Source organism: Gastrolobium bilobum, unplaced genomic scaffold, assembly GCF_033153095.1.
Source record: "Gastrolobium bilobum isolate Gb01-03AN ecotype WA unplaced genomic scaffold, APGP_CSIRO_Gbil_v1 utg66855, whole genome shotgun sequence".
NCBI classification, from domain to species: Eukaryota; Viridiplantae; Streptophyta; class Magnoliopsida; order Fabales; family Fabaceae; genus Gastrolobium; species Gastrolobium bilobum.
In genome coordinates this window covers 247-6,300 of record NW_026895258.1, presented here as the reverse complement: position 1 = coordinate 6,300, position 6,054 = coordinate 247, and the positions used below count along the sequence as shown (strand labels likewise).

Here is a 6,054-nt window from a genome sequence, read left to right as displayed (position 1 = left end):
ATACTATAAAAAGGTCCTTAATGCACAGTTTTGGACTTATTGGCAGCTGCAAGGTATTTTTGTTTGGGTATTTGAAATTGGGATTTTAGGTTTTAGCTTTCCACTTTACCTTCATTAACTTTTATACTTTTATATTAAAAAAAATCATAACCTGCGAGCCAAACCGTTTGACCTTTGGGTTGGCTCGGTTTTTTTCGAGCTAAAACGAATCGGGCCGACTCGAGTTACTAACTCATTTTTCCTAACCCAACCAGACTTATTTTAGTCGGGTTACGAGCCTGGGTTGGCTCTTTTTTGCCAAACCTACTTCTAGCGTCCCATTTACGGACTCCATCCGAGTTGACTTTAACCCAACAGGAGGGGGAAACTACCACTTGATGAAGACCTCAAGCTTCCAGCTTGGCCTAATACCAGCGCCGGGAAGCATATTCTCGGTAAGAAGAATATTGTCAGCAAGAGACTTAGCCCTGGCAATTAGGTAGTCCTGAGACTTATTGCACCCTTTAAAAATCAAGTTAAGAAGAATATTGTCAGCAAGAGACTTAGCCCTGGCAATTAGGTAGTCCTGAGACTTATTGCACCCTTTAAAAATCAAGTTGTTCCGTTCTTGCCACATAAGCCAACAGATAACACCAAAAACAGTATACCAGTGGTGTTGGGGAGTATTTGTTGTCCTTCTACAGGGATTATTATTCAACCAGGCTTGAAGATCAGAATTGAAAAATTAAGAGAACTGATCCCTATTAATCAACTTTCTCCACAAGAACATGGCCCAACTGGAGTCTCAATATGTGAAGACAATCTTCATTAGGAAAACAGACAAAGTCTACGATAGCATTTCCTTTAAAACTAAATCTAGCGGCCCACGCAAGACTTAACATTTAGATAAGTTTTGTCAGCTATCTTTACCAATACGAAGGAATTATTTCATTTTAGTTCACTTACTTTTCTTGTTTTAGTAAATACCTTTTTTGAACTTCATCAAATTTCACGATCGTGGTCTTTAAGAAATTCAAAATGAACTCATTTTAGTCTTTTTAAGAACTAATATGAGTCTTTTTTGAATTTATGAAAAATCACAATTTCAACTAAATAGATCCATTTTTAATTTTTTAAAGACCGCGATAAGCTTTTTTATTTACTAGGGACTAAAGCGGACATCATGAAATTTAATGAGATCAAAAAATCTATTTACTCTTACTTTTTTAATAGTTCAGCAAAAATATTGTCATAATAGTAGAATAACTAAAGCAGAGTCAACACGCCATTCCAACACCTCCCACTCACCTTTCCCATAAACATAATCCCGACCAAAACTCCCATTTTCTAGATAAAAATTGGTGTTCAGTTTTAACATGACAAGGGTCAGCGGATCCAGGCGGACTCGAACCACCATCCTCCCATACACAGTAGTTGGGCGCTCTTTCCAATTGGAGCTTATGGATCCATCATAAAATCTTGAATAATGTCACATTTGACATTAAGACCCAGAATACATGACCACATACATCTTATACTCGTAAAATTACGTCTAATAACATTAATAACCAAATCAACATAAATGTCCAGCAGCATATTACCCTTCAAATACACTACAAAACTTGCACTAAAAAGATGTTGTTTTTTTTTCAAACTTAAGCCATTTCAAAACATGCAATTTACCTCTCCAACCAAGAAAAAACGGATTTTCAGTACTCTAAATGAATCCTTTCCATATCTATAGTAAAGAAACTATGTTACGAGTTGCATAAATTTGGCATAGAAAAAATTACCATTGATATTATTCACAATAACTCTAATATGAATCAGAGCCGACTATCACGAATTCATCACTTCGTTACTGTATAACGCAAGAGTAAAAATAAAAAAGGCAGCGGAATTTTAGTCGCATAAAGAGATCAGTTCATTCTGAAAGCACTAAAAATAGAGAGGAGAATCTGATGGTGTGGTCATCAGCAAGCTCACTGGAATTTATTGTCAACCTAACAAAAATCAAAACCAATTCAATGACAAACAGTAAACATATACAAGACCTACAGCAACTAAATTTCAACATAATCGAACTAAAATGAAGTTTAAAAAATAGAAAGGATAAATACCGTGTTTCCAAGAACTACAGATCAATCCAACAATGGCGGAGGCCATAAAAACATCCACTAACGTCGGGAATATATCTCGTTGAACGGTGAAGAAACAAGACTATACACGGGCAATAGTTGATATAACAGAATCGACTAATTTGATGAAGCAGACGAAACCGAAATTTCTTGGTAATATCAACACAATGTTCACACCGGTATCAAATTAAAATTTCCTTCAAGCGAGTAACAATAAAAAAACCTGCCAAGACAAAATAAATTAAGTTACGAAAGGTCGCTAATAGGACAAGGCCAACTCATTGTAAATGAACCACCTACTAGACATTAAATATTGAGGCCATCAATACGATATTAGACACTACGAAGAAAAAAATGCATCGAAGTAAGGTTGTCTGTGCTAAGCTTTTTTTCTTGGAACTATTTTGAAAAGTACACAATGAAATGAATATTCTCAGTATTTTTTTTTATTTTAAAAGTTAAAAATTAAAAACATAAAACAAAAACATCCAATATATATTTTTTAAATTTCATTCTAAAACTTAAAAAGTATATATAATTTTAAATTAATTTTACAAAAAAAGCAATTATCTGAAATTAAAAGAAAAATTAGAAATAAAATTCAAACGGACCTGTGGGTTGATTTGATTGTGTTATAATTCTTCTTTTCTTAGAACTGTTTTCTAAAATTGATATGAAAACGGATGTTTTTTATGTTTTAAAAGTTAAAAGACAAAACAAAAACAACTTAAATACTTTCTAAATTTGATTCTAAAAATAAAAAATATATATAATTTTTAAAACATTTTTTACAAAACAAACATTAACAAACTGATTTTATTTTTATTTTTTGAAAACCAAAAAACTGTTCTTAGAAACAATATTCAATCAGGGCCTATATTTCTGAGGACGACGCGAGGAAAACAATCACGCCACACAATGAAATATTGGTGTTTAATGCCAACATCTTCCCTATACGAAATAAACGATCCTTGAACAAAGAAAACCATCATGGCCTGAAGACTAACCATTGATCCAAAGAACAAAATGCAATTATGCAGATAAGCTGATTCAGAAATCCAGAAAGGGTCTGCAGAGAAGGAAAACGAAAGGATGAATATGACTACCCATTGCCAATAACCTGTAACAATCATTCAAGATCAAACAAGTATATCTTACTAAGTTGTCTGATGACTTTCCCAGCTTCACAGAACCGCAAGCCTTCTCTAGCAGTTAAAAGTCACTCACATCTTCAGAAATCTGATTGACAAAGGTGTTTTGCGGGTAGCAAAATGCTCCAAAAAGGTCAGAAGCTCAGGTAGATCCACAATAGCGAACTGCACATACAACGAACCTTGAAGCTACACTAGGAACGGTTTTACAGCCTTCTGTACCCACTGCCTCAAAAGCTAACCAAGGCAGCTTTTGGGAAACACATTTACAAACTCCCACATACCCCAAAAAGACCCTGGTACAAGTGAAGCTTTGCAATACAGCCGCAACAAGTCACCAATCAAACTTTAAATTATTGTACCGGCATAATTCTACATGATAACAATAACTGGTTTCCGTAGGTATACCATAGATCGAAATATAAGTATCCGAATCATAAATCAACACATATATTACTTATAAATGACAGATTAACTTGGCAAGAGATTGAACCGTAAGATTACATGTTGCATTTTTGAAAAAGTACAAGTGCGCATGGGCTCTCAACAGTCAACGATATAGGCTTACGAAGTTTCTTTGCTTGTTTTAATTAAATAGTATATTGCACATACAATAGTAACATATAATTTTGGATGATCAAAAGCCACTACTAACTCGATAAGTTGTTAAAGTTCGACAGTAAACTTGTGTAGCTTTAAAAGGAGATCAGTGAAATTACTAGCAAGTTTAATTATAGAAAAAATTGTTATACTAATCGTGAAAATCTAAAAGCCGTGTTTGACATAAGAGATATAAATCATTTGTATATGTCAAATTGCAATTGCAGCAAAACCATGAAAACATCTTATAGTTTAATTGTGTGCAGGCCATCTATTCTAATTATAAATTCATAAAACGATGCTATGAGAACTATTCTAATTATAAATATATAAAACGATGCTATGAATTTAGGCCATGCGAGGTATAATGGTAGTTGTAAAATGTAAAATTATATTATTAAGCAGTGGCGGACCAAGAACGGACCAAGAAGATGTAATTTATGTCCGCACACATTTAGTGAATTTCATGAAAAAAAAAAAATTCATGAACCATGTAACTAAAATCAATGAAAGTATGTTTCAGAACCATGTACCTTATCGATTGCCAATCTTTTGTTGAATCGGGTTCCAGAACGATAACCGATTTCTAATCGTAATCCTGGTATGTGTAGAACGTACTAGAGTGCAGAAAAATTCATAGGGCAGAGAAAAGAAGAATACGAAGAAAGGGGAAGGGGAAGAAGCAACACACACAGCGGAGGGAGAGCCGGGAAAAATAAATAAAATAATTAAAAACCCGGAATCTCTCCCCCCGCAACAGAAAAAAGAGTCGTAATTTTATTGAGGTTTTTCTGACCTGCCATGCAAGCGCACCTGACATGGCAAAGGTCCATTAACAAGCAATAGAACAAACTAACAAACAGAACAAGTACCTTTGGTGTATACCTCACACATCTCTCTCAACCATAACCTTCAACTCAACCAATCAAATCCACAATCGATATAACAGGTAATCTCCTAAAGGATTGAATACAACCAAAATTATACAACCAATCTCGCTTCAATTGCTCTGTTTCGAAACAAAAACTCGCGCATCTCAACCACCAGCATGGACCACAGATAACCACGATCATCAGCGGCGCCACCGAGATGTACCAACACAATAATCATAACCGATTATACGGAAATCCATATAAAGATAACAGAACTCGAAAAAAAACAAAAATATAACTTACCTTATCAGATTCACGACCAGATTGAATAACGGTTCCTTGCAGATGTAGCAATTCCACTGGCCTCCATCAAAACGGAGACCGAAACATCGACAGAATCTCCAATTAACCATCCTAAAAACCAGATCAAGGTTCGATCCATGCGATATGAACCGAAAATTTGCCTTTGACTGAATCAAAGGACGGTTTGGACGGAGAAATTTGCTAGGTTAAAGCGAATGCGCCGATTCCGATTTACGCGGCAACGATGGAATGAACGAGGGAAAAATGTTATGATCGTTTTATATAGTGGAATCTGGAGAAAATAAACGGTTGTGATTGCTTGGCAACAAATGGAGCCAACGGTGCAGATGGGCTGAGTTAGTTGCGCCAATGTAAATGCCGAATCGGCGTGCCATCTGTTGTTAAATAAGGAATTTGCGGTCACAAAGAAAAGAAGGTTCTCGATGACCTAGATATTTTCGCCAACACGTGTTTTACGTTTCGGGGTTTAATATTAGGAAATAATTTTATTTTCTGTATATATATATACGGATAGGATATTGTAACACACAAATAATATTACGCACAATGTTACGACTACATCTTAACCGTTGATTTCCGTCAATCAACGGTTATCATTTATTGCGAATTAATAATTAATTAATAAGCTTGATTTGAAAAATGATAACCGTTGATTGACGGAAATCAACGATTAAGATGTGGTCTAACATTGTGCGTAACATTATTTGTGTGTCACAATATCTTATCTCATATATATAAGGTATATAAAAGTGTGTAAGATTTATTCATTTTTTTGTACATAAAAGATGATTTTATGAGGTAGGATATTATTATTATCAAATATTTTTATTATTAATTACTACTACTTTTTATTGAATCCTATTTTTCAGTCCGTAATCTCTAAAAGATTTATGAAAAAAAAAACCTTTTAATATATTTCTGAAAATATATAATTATGTTACAGTAATAATATATTAGTAATAAGAATATTTGATAATAAAAATATCTTAT

The 6,054-nt window shown here is 34.0% G+C and overlaps 1 long non-coding RNA gene across 3 annotated transcripts; it reads right to left on the bottom strand.

Annotated features, from left to right (window-relative positions):
- Positions 1-1,617: 1,617 nt before the first annotated feature.
- On the bottom strand, positions 1,618-5,369 carry LOC133302266 (uncharacterized). Of its 3 annotated transcripts, none has more exons than XR_009750327.1 (5): positions 5,044-5,369; positions 3,276-4,903; positions 3,125-3,186; positions 2,100-2,340; positions 1,618-1,982 (listed from the first exon to the last, which is right to left on the bottom strand). It is a non-coding gene; the product is annotated as an uncharacterized LOC133302266 (long non-coding RNA). The 3 variants fall into 3 exon arrangements; XR_009750328.1 differs by having other exon boundaries at positions 3,276-3,640; positions 4,402-5,364; XR_009750326.1 differs by having other exon boundaries at positions 3,276-5,313.
- Positions 5,370-6,054: the final 685 nt, after the last annotated feature.